We start from the raw sequence: 17,316 nt of genomic DNA, 5'->3' as shown, positions 1-17,316 counted from the left end.
GAGAGAGAGCACAAGCAAGGGAAGGGAGCTACGGAGCAAGGAGCTCGATCCCAGGACCCTGAGATCACCACCAGACCTGAAGGCAAACACTTAACCAACCGAGCCACCCAGGTGCCCAGATTATTTCTTTCTTTAACTTTCATATTCAGATTGAGTTATTGCAGTCGCAAATTCCATGCAACTCTCCTGCTTGAGCAGGAGATGAACAGGATTAATCCAAACAAATTCCAAACACTTATCTTAATATAGGGATAAAATATTTTGGACCTAAAAGTCAAAGCTGATTAAGAAACAGCAAAGATAACAGACTGAACCACCACGAGCCTCTCTTTGCTTTATTGTTTGTTTGCTCTCTTTGCTCTATTATTTCTATATCACTTGTGGGCAGGAAGCAGCCATCTTGAAATACAAATTTTACTTGTTTCTTTGAAAAAAAAAAAGAAAAACAAATAGATGGTTTATTCTAAGAATGTACAGGAACTTATATTCTAAACGTCCACAAATACATATTCCAGAAACTCTTATCACCTCAAAACCCTACTACAGCTTCTCTTTAATCTTTTTAAACATCCTGTTACATAAATTGCAGCTGCATCTATAGCAGGAAAAATAATAAGATAATAATTGCTCAAACATCAAAAGCATTTGGGTGGGTCTTACATAGACCTTTAGTCTTCTCTCCTACCAACACCACGTTCTTAAATTTTTTTTTTTTTTTTACCCACCCACATTAATGTATTTTTTGTTTGTTGTTTCCTTTCCCCTGAGTAATTACTATGAAATTTTGCCAGGTCAGAAACTGTTCCCAGGAAGAGACCCAGAGTATTAAGAAAGCAGACAAATAGTACCTGAAGATAAGCTGTGACTCTTTCCAGGCCTGCCCCTCCTTTGATTTCTTTCTCCATTTGAATGTGATTAATTGGTGGAATTGCACGTCCTCAGTGTGGTATGAGGGAGAGTTCCCCTGCCTGACCTACGCTAGGAATTTCCTATTCACTTTCATGGGAACTTCGAACTGTCCTTACCACCCAGTATTATGGTAAGAACCACACAAACTGTTTTATGAGGGCTGTGAATCTAGTATGTGTATTCCTCCAGCAAGTATTTCTTGATCATATGTTGGCGTTAGAAAGAGTTTTAGAGGGCGCCTGGGTGGCTCAGTGGGTTAAGCCACTGCCTTCAGCTCGGGTCATGATCTCAGGGTCCTGGGATCGAGTCCCGCATCGGACTCTCTGCTCAGCAGGGAGCCTGCTCCTCTCTCCCTCTCTCTGCCTACCTCTCTGCCTACTTGTGATCTCTCTCTGTCAAATAAATAAATAAAATCTTTAAAAAAAAAAAAAAAAGAAAGGAAGAGTTTTAGAAGTCTTTTAGCTTGACCTGTCTTCCAGCACCAGCATTTCTTCCATAACTTTTCTGGCAAATGGTCACCAGCCAAGACTTGGTTATTAATTAGAAAGAGGAGCTCCCCATGGTGTTGGGAAGCCCATTTCATTGCTGGACATCTCTCATCATAACTCTTGCTGCTGGCTGTGGTTCTTTGCGACTTCAACAGAATATGTCTACCCCTCCTCCATATGACAACCCTTCACACATCAGTTGGCTGCTAATTTATCCTAGCTAAGTACCATCACTCATAATGTTTTTTCAAATCACGCTGAGTAGTGGATAAACATCCACAAGTTAATAGTAGTTAACTTGGGAAGGTAAGACTGTGGTTGTTTTAAAAATTTCTTGCTTGTATGTAAATTCTAATTTTCACAATAAATATTTACTTTAATAACTGACAACATGAATTATTTTTATTGGGTTTGTTCTAGATGCCAGTCCTGGAATGCATAAAAAATTATCCTGCAGTAACCCTGAGAGATAGGACCTCTAATTGTCCCCATTGTACGGATGAAGAAAGTAAGGCACAGAGAGATTAAATAATTTGCCACGATCGCAAATTAAGTGACTAAAAAGAGATTGGAACCCAGGTTTGCCAAATTCTTGACCATTCCCCTATAACAAGGAAAACAATTTTTGTAAGGGGTGAGAGACATGTTTGTTTTTAACATGGTGTCAGAAATTGATACAATATGCTAGGTTTGATCTGAACACTGTAATTATTACATCCTTTGATTTGGACACAGTACAATCTATTAATGTCCCTAAGACTTCATTTGATTTTTTTTTAAAGATTTTATTTATTTATTTGACAGATAGAGATCACAAGTAGGCAGAGAGGCAGGCAGAGAGAGAGAAGGAAGCAGGCTCCCCACTGAGCTGAGAGCCCGATGTGGGGCTCGATCCCAGGACCCTGGGATCATGACCCAAGCCGAAGGCAGAGGCTTTAACCCACTGAGCCACCCAGGCGCCCCTTCATTTGATTTTTTACCTCCGGTTATATGACTCTTATAGGAGCTTTCAGAATATCCTTTGGCTCTTATTTCATTTTTTCACCTCGACTCCCTCTTTGCCCCTCCTCCTTTGTCACCCCAACAGCTCTTACCCCTCCATTACGATTTTATCAACCTAGTTAACATTTCTCTTCATGCTCTTATAATGGTATAGACACATACAAATGTACACATATTCAGTATAGATGTTCTTTGTAATTTAAGAAGTGACTACATTTTTGCCTCTCACTTCTACTTAAAACAATTTCTTATATAAAATCTCTCTAAATCAAATTCATTCCTTTTAATGGATGTCCTAAAATGTGGATGTACTATAATTTTTGCAACCATTCCCCTATTGATGGGCATGCATGGTATTTATAATGTGGATGTGTGTGCACGTGTGTATATGTAAGTTGACATAGAAAATATTGCTTTAATAAATAACCTGGTAGGTATGTACTATGTATGTATGTATGTATGTATGTACTATGTTCTTACTTAAATAGTTTTCTGGCAACTAGTGGTTTACTTTAGTAGGATAGATTCCCAGAATTGAGGTTGGTGGGTCAAGGGATATATATATTTTTAAATATTTTATTTTTAAGTAATCCATATACCCACTGGGGGGCTTGAGCTCATAACTCCAAGATCAAGAGTTGCAGGCTCTACCGACTGAGCCAGCCAGGCGCCCCGAGGGGTATATGTATTTTTAAATAATAGCTATTGCCAGATTGCTTTTCAAAAGGCCTTTAATACTTTGTATTTCCATAGCGGCACATGAAAATGCTCTTTATCCTACATCCCTGCAGCAATAGGTATTACAGAAGTCATTCTAATAAAACCCTGTGAAACAAGAGATCAAAGGAAACTACTTAAATCTAATAAAAATTATGTACTCCAAATCAACAGCAGTTATAATCCTAACTGGCAAAATATTAAAACTCTTTCCTTTAGGGGTACCTGGGTGGCTCAGTCAGTTAAGTGTCTGCCTTCTGCTCAGATCATGGCCCTGGGGTCCTGGGGTCGAGCCCCGAATCAGGCTCCCTGCTCAGCAGTGAGTCTGCTTCTCTCTCTCTCTCTTTGCCCCTCTCCCCAACTCTTGCTCTCTCTCAAGTAAATAAATACAATCTTTAAAAAAAAAAAAAAAAACACAAAAAAACCCACCTTTTTCATTTAAAATCAGGTACTGCACCTTGAGCTTTTAATACCTAACCGGGGTGCCTGGGTGGCTCAGTGGGTTAAGCTTCTGGCCTTTGGCTCAGGATATGATCTCAGTGTCCTGGAATCAAGCCTTGCATCAGGCTCTCTGCTCAGTTGGGAGCCTGCATCCCCCTCTCTCTCTGCCTCTCTGTGATCTCCCTCTCTCTCTCTGTCAAATAAATAAATAAATAATATCTTTAAATAAATAAATAAATATACCTAACCAAGTCTTTTTGACACTTAACTTTAAAATTGATGTACAATGTATATAGAAAAATGAGGACAAATCATAAGGGCACAGATCAATGATTCCTTACAAAATAAACACATTCGTATAACCACCATTTAGGTCAAGAAATTGACATTAGCAATACCTCAAAAGTCTTCCTCATGCCCCCTCCTAATCATTGCCTTCTTCCTCCTTCCTCAAGAGACCACAGAATAGTTTTGCTTGGTTTTGAAATATGTAGAGAGAGAATCATCCAGTATACACTCTTTGGTGTGTGTCTGATTTCTTTCCCTCAGCACTACCTTAGTGAGGTTTCTCCATGTAGCAGATATCAGTGGTTCACTCATTTTCATTGCTGCACAATAGTTCATTGTATGAATAATATACTACAATTAATTACCCATTCTGGGTTTTTAAAAATATTTTATTTATTCGTTTGTCAGAGAGAAAGAGAGCGCATGCACAAGCAGGGGTGAGCAGCAGGCAGAGGGAGAGGGAGAAACAGGCTCCCCACTGAGCAGGGAGCCCAATGTGGGACTCGATCCTGGGACCCCAGGAACATGACCTGAGCCAAAGGCAGGTACCTAACTGACTGAGCCACCCAGGCATCCCAAGCATTCTGTTTTTGATGGGCTTTCAGGTCCTTTTGAATCTGAAATCTGTCATCCAGTGTATTAGCCACCAATACTCTCCCAGCTTTGTATCATCAGAAATTTGGATGATTACACCATTCATTCATTCATTCATTCACTTATTTTTAATGATTTTATTTATTTATTTGAGAGAGAGAGTGAGTGAGAGAACATGAACCAGCAGAGTGAGAGAGAGAGAGAAAGAGAGCATGGCCGCTCCCACTGAACAGGGAGCCCGATGTGGGGGTCTTAATCCCAGGACCCTGAGATCATGGCCTGAGCTGAGGACAGGCGCTTAGCCGACTGAGTCACCCAGGCACCCCAGTGATCACACCATTTTTGTCTACACGCAAATCATGGACATTTACCCACTTGACAGGACCAGGCAGATTTGTGTCAGACAATTAGAGATCTCCCTTCAGGTTAGGCTTAATATACTAATAAGTAGTATTTGGGCAAGTTCTTCAATTCGCTAACATGGTAGCTATCTGTAGTGTCGTTTAGTGGAAACAAAATTTACTGAAGGTGTACTATGTTCTATGTACTGACTGGGGATGAAGCCGTGAACCAGAGAGACCATGAAATTTACATTCTAGCTGATGAGACAAATGTACACAAAAAGCAAATAATTTAGATAATTTTAGCCAAGTGCATGAGGAAATTGAAACAGGGCAACACGATAAGGAGTGCTGAGAAGGAAGGCAGACAACTTGTGGAGCTAGTTGCATGAAGACTGGGACTAGTAACAGCCAGGCAAGGATATAAGCAAGTACAAAGGCCCTGAGGAGGAGATGAGCTTCAAGAAACGGGAAGGCTACTGTACCTAGAGCCAATTGTGAATGGAAACAAGTTGAGGAGAGGTAGACAGGAACCAGATCATTTCCAGTTTTAAAGTCCTAAATGTCTAACTGTAATGATGAGATGGATAAGAAGATACAACAGCCAGATATCCTTTTAAGGAAGTGCTTGGTGCTTAGAAATGAAGAGTGTGGTCAGCAGACAGCCTGGAGCTGGCAGCTCTCAGGGTCTGCCTTAGTTGCGGAGAGCCTTGCTGCCTGAGGACATACTCCGCTGAGAGCGGACCACATCTTTGACTGAGTGGGCGGGGATATAAATGCTCACAACTTTTGATCTGGCACCGGGCAATTGTGACCAACAGTATTCAGTGCAGAGCTCCCTGATGGGTTGGCCCAAGCTTTACTGGGCCATGTATCACTGATTTCTTCCTCTGCTCAGTCCTGCTTCCTTTCCTTTCCTTTCAGAGGTGTCAAACCCTGATAAACATCTCAGATTGCAGACTTGGTCTCCATATCTGTGGAAAACTCAAGTCTGTTACAAATAAGGAGCCACTGAAGGATTTTATGCAAAGAATTCAAATGGTCTGGGGCGTCTGGGTGGCTCAGTGGGTTAAGGCCTCTGCCTTCTGCTCAGGTCATGATCCCGGGGTCCTGGGATCGAGCCCCCATCGGGCTCTCTGTTCAGCAGGGAGCCTGCTTCCTCCTCTCTCTCTGCCTACTTGTGATCTCTGTCAAATAAATAAATAAAATCTTTAAAAAAAAAAGAATTCAGATGGTCTGATTTCGTTTTTAGATCACTCCAGCTGCTGTACAGAGAATGGATTGTGGAAGGTAAAGTGAAAACAGTGGCCTTGGAAAAGAGATGGCTGTGGCCTCATCTGGGGGGAGCAGAAGGTAGGGAAGAAGTGGGTAGATTGGGGGCCGAATTTGGTTATAAAACTGATAACTGTGGTTCTTCCCAAGCACTTTGATCAAATGTCTTTCTAGAAATAGATTTAGTGTGTCTTTGTATTTCCTTAACCTACCTGTCCAGTCATCATTTCAAGAAAGGAAATTGCCATGGGACGCCTAGCTGGCTTAGTTGGAAGAGTGTGTGACTTTTGATGTCGGGGTTATGAGTTCAAGCCCCACGTTGGGTGTAGATATTACTTCAATAAATAAAAACTTGGGGGAGCATTGGCACCTGGGTGGCTCAGTAGATTAAGCATCTGCCTTCTGCTCAGGTCATGATCCCAGGGTCCTGGGATGGAATCCTGTGTCCCGCTCCCTGCTCAGCAGGGAGCCTGCTTCTCCCTCTCCCTTGCTGCTCCTCCTGCTTATGCTCTCTCTCTGTCAAATAAATACATAAAAATCTTAAAAAAATAAAAATTAAAAAAGAACTAGCCTGTGTGGTATGGCCCTTAGTTACTTGGGTAGTCTCATTCTTGTACTCACCTGTTGAATGTTTCAGCCATGTCAGCTTTTTCTCCGTCCCTCTAGCGTGCCAAGTTTATTGCTGCCTCATGCATTTTTCACATGTGGTTTTTGGGTTGTCTCTGCAGCACTCCCTAAACTCTGCCCATCTACATCCTATTCATCCTTCAAGGCTCTGATTACATGCTGCCTCTACACAGAGGATTTCTCTAGCATTGCCCCCTCCTGCAGTGAGGCTAGTTCCTCTAATTATGCGCTCACACAAATCCCTGTTTTCTTTCGTAGCACTTATCACAAGTTGCACTGATGCTATAATTTTTGTTATTTGTCTTCCTTAGTAGAGTCCCACAAGGGGCAGGAGGATACCTGTTTTGTTTTCTGCTTCATCCTGAGTGCCTTGCCCAGTAACTAGGACCAAGGAGGTGCACAATAAATATTTGTTTAATGAATGAACTTGCCCTTAGTGGATCCATGTTGGTGTCCAGTCAATTGCTTTAAGTGCTCTTTTTTTTTTTTTTTTTTTAGATTTCTTAATTTATTTGAGTGAGAGAGACCATGAGCTGGGGGTCAGGGCAGGGGACAGAGAGAGAATCTCAAGTAGACTCTATGCTGAGTGCAGAGCCCAATGAGGGCTCCATCTGATGACCCTGAGATCATGACCTGAGCTGAAACCAAGAGCTGGGTGCTTGACCAACTGCACCATCCAGGCGCCCCAATTCCTTTAAGTGCTCTTAAAACATCTTACAGTAATCCATACCAAAATCTCCCAGGGATTACTGATGATTTTCAGACTGTGGTTTTTAGGATCTCATTTTTTCTACACACATACACACACAAACATTTTTTTGGAGTAAAATTTAGTTATTGTATTATATGGAGGTAATTTTAAAGTAGTACCAAATACTTATAATGAAAAAAATAATAATAACCCTGCTCTGTTCCCTAGTCTTACTGTCTAGATAGGCAACTACTTTAAACTCAACAGTTTTGATAATCCTCTATGTTTAAAAGAAGTCCTTATTAACACTTAAAAATCAATACATCTCACCTTCTGACACTTCTCCCACTGTCAGAATAGTTTTTAGGTTTTCATTGGTGATTTGTCATCACACTGGCGATTTGGGACTAGAAATCTTGGCTTTGTTAACAGTGGCAGAATATCTCATATTATCTCACCTCAGTGGAACTTCAAATTTCTCACCCGTTTGTTTTTCCCCTTCCAGCATGAAAATTATCTTTCTTTCTTTTTCTTTTTAAGATTTTATTTATTTACTCAACAGAGACAGAGAGAAAGCACAAGCAGGGGGAGCAGCAGGCAGAAGGAGAAGCAGACTCCCCACTGAGCAAGGAGCCTGATGCTGGACATCATCCCAGAACCTCTGTGTTATGACCTGAGCCCAAGGCAGATGCTTAACCAACGGAGCCACCCAGATGTCCCTATCTTCCTTTTTTTCAATGAGCTGTAATTCACATACCATAAAATTCACCTTTTATAAAAGGTATCTTTCTTAAAGAAGATGGAAAGAAAAGCAGACCTTCCCTGGTTTATCAGCAGATATGTTACTGCTTTCTAGAAGCAATGTCCCCTGCCCTCCTCAAAGGATGGCTGTGGGTTCCAAAGCCAAGGTAAGAAAGGAGGGCAGTATGAAGGTAGAATTCAATGCAAATTGATTCTTTACACAATTTGGACTGTTCCGCTACCCAGGTCCAATTTAAGAGCCTCTCGTGCTCTAGGCTCCCTTTTGAGATCTTTGTAATATCCAAATATGTATTAAAATATCCAATCACATTCCAAATCAAATATCAAAATTCACTGTAAAAATGTAGACAGAATTTTATATAATTTATCTTTTGAAATTATTAAGTTATGAGCAAGTAATGTTTAATATGTGTTTGGTTATCATTTCTCAAGAATTATCATATCTTGTGAATTTGTGTAGAATGAAATAAAATTTAACCTTCAAATACTGTTCTTTTTTTTTTTCTTTTAACATACAGTGCTTAGTTTCAGGTGTAAAGTATAGTGACTCAACACTTCCACACATCACCTGTACTCATTACAAGTGCTCTCCTTAATTCCCATCATCTGTTTTACCCACCACCCACTCCACTCCAGAACAAACCATTGGTTTGTTCTCTGTAGTTAAAAATCCGTTTCAGGGGCCCCTGGGTGGCTCAGTGGGTTAAAGCCGCTGCCTTCGGCTCAGGTCATGATCCCAGGGTCCTGGGATCGAGCCCCGTATCGGGCTCTCTGCTCAGCAGGGAGCCTGCTTCTTCCCTTCTCTCTCTGCCTGCCTCTCTGCCTACTTGTGATCTGTCTGTTAAATAAATAAAAAATCTTTAAAAAAAAAAAAAAAATCCGTTTCATGGGGCGCCTGGGTGGCTCAGTGGGTTAAGCTTCTGCCTTCGGCTCAGGTCATGATCCCAGGGTCCTAGAATCAAGCCTCACATCGGGCTCTCTGCTCAGCAGGGAGCCTGCTTCCCCCTCTCTCTCTGCTTGCCTCTCTGCCTACTTGTGATCTCTGTCTGTCAAATAAATAAATAAAATCTTAAAAAAAAAATTCTGGGGGTGCCTGGGTGGCTCAGTGGGTTAAACCTCTGCCTTCAGCTCAGGTCATGATCTCGGGGTCCTGGGATCGAGGCCTGCATCAGGCTCTCTGCTCAGCGGGGAGCCTGCTTCCCCCCCTCTCTCTGCCTACTTGTGATCTCTCTCTGTCAAATAAATAAAATCTTAAAAAAAAAAAAAAAGTCTGTTTCTCTTTTTTTTTAAGATTTTATTTTTGAGTAATCTCCACACCTAACGTGGGGCTCAAACACACAACCCCGAGATTAAGAGTCACATGCTCCACTGAGTGAGCCAGCCAGGCTCCCAAAGAGTCTGTTTTTTGTTTTGTCTCTTTCTCGTTAACCCTCAGGTACTTTCCAAATGTAATAAACTCCTTTTGAATGTTAATTACATAATTAGTGAACTTCACATGTTACATGTGTAGACATTTAATTGCTTTATTTATTTTCAGAAAACTGATGGTGCACAAACATAACTTTTGTTTTAGATGGTAGTATTTTTTAAATAATGTGGTAAACAAATCAACCAATCCAGAAAAGTATAAATAGAAAAGTGAAGTCCTCTTTCATATCAGTCATTCCCTTTTTCTAGAGTCTACAGGCAACCACTGTTGAGTGTGTTTTTTATGTCCTTCCAGGAAATTTGCACACATATCCCAGCATGAAATATATTTATAAAAATACACAAATAGTATTGCATTATATATGTTGTTATACATCATGCTATTTTCACTTTATAGATACTGTGGGAGTTTTTTTCATATGTATAGATATGTCTCATCATTTTCAAATGTTGCATAACATTCCACAAGATGAACTATAATGTATTGAGCTAGGTGCCCTATAAACATAACTTTTAAGAAATGCTCATCTTGGGGTGCCTGGGTGGCTCAGTTGGTTAAGCAACTGCCTTCAACTCGGGTCATGATCCTGGAGTCTGCTTCTCCCACTGACCTTTCTCCACTCATGCTCTCTCTCATTCTCTCTCTCTCAAATAAATAAATAAAATCTTAAAAAAAAAAAAAAGAAATGTTCATCTTTTTTTAAAGTAGTGGCCTTGTGGGGAGCGTCTGGGTGGCTCAGTCGTTAAGCTTCTGCCTTGGACTCAGGTCATGATTTCAGGATCCTGGGATTGAGCCCCAAATTGGGCTCTCTGCTCCGCAGGAAGCCTGCTTCTAGCCTCTCCCACTCCCCCTGCTTGTGTTCCCTCTCTCATTGTGTCTCTCTCTGTCAAATAAATAAATAAAATCTTAAATAGATAAAGCAGTGGCATTGTGGGTGACTTTTTCTGCTTTTATGTAGAACTGTATTAATGTTCTACTGGTCGAGTAAATTAAAAAAAAAATTATTAAACACGGGGCACCTCAGTCAGTTGAGCATCTGCCTTTGGCTTAGGTCATGATCCCAGGGTCTAGGATCGAGTCCTGCATTGGTGGAGGAAGCCTGCTTCTCCCTCTCCCTCTGCTGCTCCCCTTGCTTGTACTTTCTCTCTCCGTCTATGTCAAATAAGTAAATAAAATCTTTAAAAAAATTTATTAAGCAAAAAAATAAAGGGGTGCCTGGGTGTCTCAGTGGATTAAGCCTCTGCCTTGGGCTTAGGTCATGATCTCAGGGTCCTGGGATCAAGCCCCACATCAGGCTCTCTGCTCCGCAGAGAGCCTGCTTCCCCCTCCCCCTTCCCTGCCTGCCTCTCTGCCTACTTGTGATCTCTCTCTCTGTCAAATAAATAAATAAATAAAATCTTAAAAAAAAAAAAACAAAACCATCCCTTAGAGTGTGATTTGCTGTAACAAATTGAATAGGAGACTCTGGATGTCAGTAAAGACTGGGAAGGGGCATTTGAAACCACCTATTCAGGAGTAGATAATGCCCTCTAATTACATTTTCGATAGAGACCAAAACCAAATTATTGGGAGTTAAGAGCCGGGAGTGCAGATAATTCGTTAAAGGAGTTTGACAAAGAAGGACAGAAACAGGACAGAACCTTTAGCGGCAAAGCTGGGCAAAGGCTTTGTTCTGAGTTGGAAAGACACAGACAAAATAGGTGTCAGCCCTGTGTCCTTAGCTATTTCAACTGCAAGCCTGACGAAGACCTGATTAACAGTGGAAAGTTGATAGAGGGCTCTTTCACCTCTCTTGTTATTTTATGATCCAGAACAAACAGAGGGTTGACGGTGGGAGGTAGGTGGGGATGGGCTAACTAGGTGGTGGGTATTAAAGAGACACTTGTCATGAGCAGTGGGTGTTATGCATAACTGATGAATCACTAAATTCTACTTCTTAAACTGTTACACTATATGTCAACTAACCAGAATTTAAATAAAATTTGAAACAAAATAAAAAAAAGAAGAAGAAAAGAGAGCAGGGGTTAAGGGTCTTCATAAATTATGCTCTTGAGAGATCTGTGGCAGGGAGTTAGGAAGGGGAGGAAGGCGCTTGATTTATGTATTCCTCACATTTCACCCGCAAGCAAAATCTAGTTTGTGTCAAGCTGGCTCTTCCAGAAAGCATGGGGCTGTCGGGAAAATGTGTCACGTTTAAAATCCTAAAATTAGATTCGCCTTAGTGAGGGCCCCTCTGGGGCTTCCCCAGATGGGCGTATGTTTTGAGGATGAGAGTGGGGAGAAAAAAATAACCAGAGGAAATAATTATTAGGTTGGTGAACAGGAAGACTATTAGGCAAAAGTACTGAGTTTGACCATTTCCCTTTTCCTGTGTAGTTCTGGAAGTAATATCCCCATCTTTGCTTTAGTGGGAGGATTAACGCTCCCTGGGGGAAATTTCCTGCTTGTTTGAAGGGGAAGGTAGTACTGGGCTAGTGGAGATGTATTTTGGACAAGGCATTGGATCTTTCCACACTTGTCATCACACCGTGCGAACAGCTCTCTCTCTAATACCCAGAACTCTCTGTGTGGGGGCTGAATCACGGTCTCTGGATACCTTATGCTGGTCAGGCTGGCTGGGAGGGCAAAGGAGGGAGAGTAAGTGACATTTCACATTATGTCTTTTGAATTTTGAATTTTATATCTTTTGTATTGTGAACATGTATTATTTTATTTAAAAAATTTTAAGTTGTTTTAAAGGCTTGATTAAGGCTAGGAGGGAAAATTGAAGGCTTTGTTCCTTCTGGTCAGAATAGACTCTTGGATTTGCTCTGTTTCATGACCTACTTATTCCTCTGATTTGTGACTTCATAGTGTGACCTTTTAGCTGAAGAACCTCTCCCTGCGAACCACAACCCCAGCCCAGTTATCTAATCTAAACAGGTCCGTTCATATGTAACATCTCATTTTCTGCCACCCCACTTTTTGTTTCCCATCAGCAAACAAAATATCTTGTTAAACACAGACTGTCTACCTCAAGTTTGAGATCAGAGTTACAGTCAGATGCCTGCCCTGCTATTTACTAGCTATGTGACCTTCTGCAGGGCACATAAAATGTTCTGGGATTTGGTTTCCTCATGCGGGGCTGTGGACGGTGTGCACGCTAGATCAGGGGTCAAAGTGGGTGGGTTCAACTTCTGGTTCTGCCACATTGTTGCTGTGTGCCCCTAGACATGCTGCCTGACCTGTGAGCCTTAGTGTCTCTGAAATTGGGACAAATCTTACTTTGGGGAGTAAGGGAGGTTGTAAAACTGAGGTAAGAGATGCAAGGTGGCTGGCATCCAGGACACAGGGTTCCTTTCCCCCATTAGCTTCTTTTTCTTCCTCTTCATTCCCTTCTGATTTTTTAAATTATTATCATTATTATTTTTAAATATTTTGTTTATTTGAGAGAGAGAGAGAGGGAGAGAGGACAGGAGCGGTGGGGAGGGACAGGGAGAGAGGGAGAAGCAGGCTCCCCGCCGAGCAGGGAGCCCCCTGTGGGACTGGATCCCAGGACCCTGGGGTCATGATCTGAGCCTAAGGCAGATGCTTAACCAACTGAGCCATCCAGGCGCCCCTCTCTGCTTTTTTAAAAATTTATTATTATTTTTTTTAAATTCAGATCCCCCCCGCCCCGTGTTATCTGAATAATAGCCCTTGCCTCTCACTGGGCTTTATAAACTGCAAAGCAGAAAGAATATTTGATTGTTTTTACACCAGGCAGACAGACCCACGGCCCCAGGCTGTGAATTTCTCTGACCTCTCTAAACTGAGTTTGAATTCCAGAGGAGAGCTCTGTTTTTCTAGGTGGAAGTTAGGTAAACTTTTTCAGGAGCATGCCCCAGGCAACAGGCTGGGGGCTGGGGACTATACTCTGGAAGTCCTTTCCATCATTTGCAGAAGACTCTCAGCATCAGGGAGCCACCTGGGTGCTGCTCTCGCTGCCTCTGGATGAGAAACTGCTCAGGCTTTTAAAGTGGTGGGGTTTGTTTGTTTGTTTGTTTTAATAAAAGTCATCTCTACACCCAATGTAGGGCTCCAGCTCATGACCCCGAGATCAAGAGTCACATGTACTGACTGAGCCAGCCAGGAGCCCCTTAAAGTACACTTAAAAAAAAAAAAAAAAGATTTTATTTATTCATTTGACAGACGGAGATCACAAGTAGGCAGAGGCAGGCAAAGAGAGAGGGGGAAGCAGGCTCCCCGCTGAGCAGAGAGCCTGATACAAGGCTCCGTCCTAGGACCCTGAGATCATGACCTGAGCCGAAGGCAGAGGCTTAACCTACTGAGCCACCCAGGCGCCCCAAGTACGCCATTTTTCTTTTTTTTTTTTTTTTTAAGATTTTATTTATTTCCTTGAGAGAGAGAGCATGAGAGGAGAGAGGGTTGGGGGAGAAGCAGACTCCCTGCTAAGCAGGGAGCCCGATGTGGGAGTCGATCCCAGGACTCCAGGATCATGACCTGAGCTGTAGGCAGTCGCTTAACCTACTGAGCCACCCAGGTACCCTTAAAGTACACTTTTTTTTTTAAGATTTTATTTATTTTATTGATAGAGATCACAAGTAGAGAGACGGGCAGAGAGAGAGGAGGAAGCAGGCTCCCCGCTGAGCAGAGACCCCCCTCCCACACCCCACCCCCACCCCCACCCCCATGCGGGGCTCAATCCCAGGACCCTGAGACCATGACCTGAGCCGAAGGCAGAGGCTTTAACCCACTGAGCCACCCAGGCGCCCCCTTAAAGTACACTTATAAAAAACCTACCCATTGGGGCACCTGGGTGGCTCAGCTAGTTAAGCATCTGCCTTTAGCTTGGGTCATGATCCCAGGGTCTTGGGCTGGAGTCCAGAATCAGGTCCTGGCATTGCATCAGGCTCTCTGCTCAGTGCGGAGTCTGTTCCTCCCCCCTCTCCGCCCCTCCCCCCATATGTGCATGCGCACGCGCTCTCATTCACTCTCTCTCGCTCAAATAAATAAATATTTTTTTTAAAAAAGAAGTTCTAAACTAGACACACTAAGAGAAGGGAAGAGAGAAGACAGTTAAGCTAAAAATGGGTAATCTTGTCATTTTAACTAGTTTGGACCTGAGCCAGAGGTACAGGTGGAAATTTAGAAAAGTCAATAAGACAGTTGGCCCTACCACCCAGCAGATTTGTAATTTTTGTTAAACAAGCAATTCTCCCTGGGCCTCAGTTTCTCTGTCTTGAGGTGAGGAAAATTGGTGAAATCATCTCTAACACTTCCTAGCTCTAACTTTCCTAGGCCAGATGCTTACACACTCAAATTCTTGTGTGTCAATGGGGTCCTCTTCAGTGCACAAAGGGAGGAGAGCAGGCTTCCCCATTCTGATAGAGCAGCTAGCACTGGCAGGGCACTGTGGGAGAGATCTTGCATACATTAGCATACATTAATGTGTATACATTAACTCATGGGACAGCAGTGCCGTCTTAATTTGACTAGTGGTCTTCAGGAGGAGGGATGGGCACATCCTCCAGTGGCATCATCATAAGGTTCTCTCATTTGTTTGTTTGTTTGTTTGTTTTACAAATATACAAAGTTTTTCCTTGTTTTTTTAAGGTTTTGTTTATTTATTTGACAGAGAGAGATCACAAGTAGGCAGAGAGGCAGGCAAAGAGTGGCGGGGGAAGTAGGCTCCCTGCTGAGCAGAGAGCCCAATGCGGGCCTCAGTCCCAGGACCCTGAGATCATGACCTGAGCTAAAAGCAGAGGCTTAACCCACTGAGCCACCCAGGCACCCCTGTTTTTTCCTTTTTTTTTTTTTTTAAGATTTTATTTTTTTGACATAGAGAGACACAGGGAGAGAAGGAACACAAGCAGGAGGAGTGGGAGTGGAAGAACAGGCTTCCTGCAGAGCTGGGAGCCTGATACGCCGGGGCTCCATCCCAGGACCCTGGGATCATGACCTGAGCCGAAGGCAGACACTTAACGACTGAGCCACCCAGACGCCCCAGGTTCTCTCATTTCTGTCTTATTTAGAAAACAAGGAAGTAGGTATTCCATAGACAGAAATGGATAGATGGATATTTATATATATACATATAAAATCACTATAAATAATTCATACATACATAAATTACATACTGATGTGTGGCACATAATTTGAATTTTACATGAGGGATGCAACATTTAAAAAAAGAAAGAGTTAAGACATTATCCCAGACACTGGAAGTAAGAAAATCGCAGTTGCCCTACCCAACAGATGCTTTTACTTGGAGGGAATTGAGAGCCCATAATATGCTTAAATTAAGTTTCATGTAGAAATCATGTAGAGGGGCACCTGGGTGGCTCAGTGGGTTAAAGCCTCTGCCTTCGGCTCAGGTCATGATCTCAGGGTCCTGGGATCGAGTCCCTCATCCGGCTCTCTGCTCAGCAGGGAGCCTGCTTCCCTCTCTCTCTCTCTCTCTCTCTCTCTCTCTGCCTGCCTCTCTGCCCGCTTGTGATCTCTGTCTGTCAAATAAATAAAATCGTTAAAAAAAAAAAAAAGAAATCACATAGAAATCACCGGTGAGCTCTTTCTCAATCCATGTTTCCTTTCTTCCCTAATTAAAAAAGAATTACATATGTAATTCACTGAATCATTCTCATTGTGAAAGAGTCCCACAATACAGAGCCAGGAGCCCTCCAGCCAGCCCCTAGCCGCCCTGACCTCTCACCAGAGGGAACCACAACCATCATTTTGATGTGTATTCTGCCCACTTTCAAATTACAGTTGTTGCCTTAAGGGAAAAAAAGCTGGGAAAGAGTGAGGAGAAAGTGGGATTCGGTAATCTACAAAATATTTTAGGCAAGACAGTTTTCAAAATGCAACAGGACTGTGTGTGGTTTCCAGTGCAGGGCATCTGGCCCCCTCCACCTTGGTAAATACTCTGACTGACCCTGGCTCTAGCCTGTCTGCCAGACAGCCAGACACAGGAAACCTGACAAATCACTAGCATCTTTCGCTTCTTTATTTTTATTTCTTACACCCATCAGTCTTCTGTCCCCTGATAATGGCTGGGAATAGGAGTTCCTCTTACACACAGTAGCAAGGGCATGCTTTCTCTCCTCTTTCCTTTCTAAAGGACAATGTCAAGGACATGTCTGGGCCAGGTCAGAGAATGTTACATCAGAGATACTGCTGCTATATTTACCCCCACTCGCCTTTTAAGTAAAGCAATTTATATGAGGAAAAACAGCAGAGACAGGCTGTCCTGGGGTATCTTCGGAGAAGAAAAACATTGACTATGAAAGCTGTGTATGATCTTATGTTGCAGTACCTTTCTCTCAGGGCAAAATTTCTTTCTCTCTTTCTTTTCAGTTTTTGAAAATTCTCTCTGAGGACAGAGTTAAAGAGACTTATTACTTCACCCCAGGCCTAGAGACCAATAGTTGCTATTCAGGGTTTAATCCATTCGAGGCTGTCACCATAGCCTTGAGACAAGAGAGACTAAATGGAATGAGAAGAAGAATCACCACTGGATTCACTTTGCTATGGAAGTTTCCATATTGGCCTCTGTTGCACTCTTGCCCCCAACCCCCTCTGTGCTAATTATTTTTATTCTCCAGGCCTCAGTTTCCTGCTCAGTAAAATAGGAAGAATCTATTCTTCCTATTGGAAGGGGGGTTGTTAGGGGAATAAATAGCAGAGGGTTGTGCAGTGGGAAGAAAGGGTTATTCAGTTCTGATTCAATTCAGCAGTTGCTTCTTGAGTACTTACTAAGTACTGGCAGAGGGAACC

This window comes from Martes martes (genome assembly GCF_963455335.1).
Source record: "Martes martes genome assembly, chromosome: 4".
Lineage (NCBI taxonomy): Eukaryota > Metazoa > Chordata > Mammalia > Carnivora > Mustelidae > Martes > Martes martes.
Note: the sequence above shows the minus strand (reverse complement) of the source record.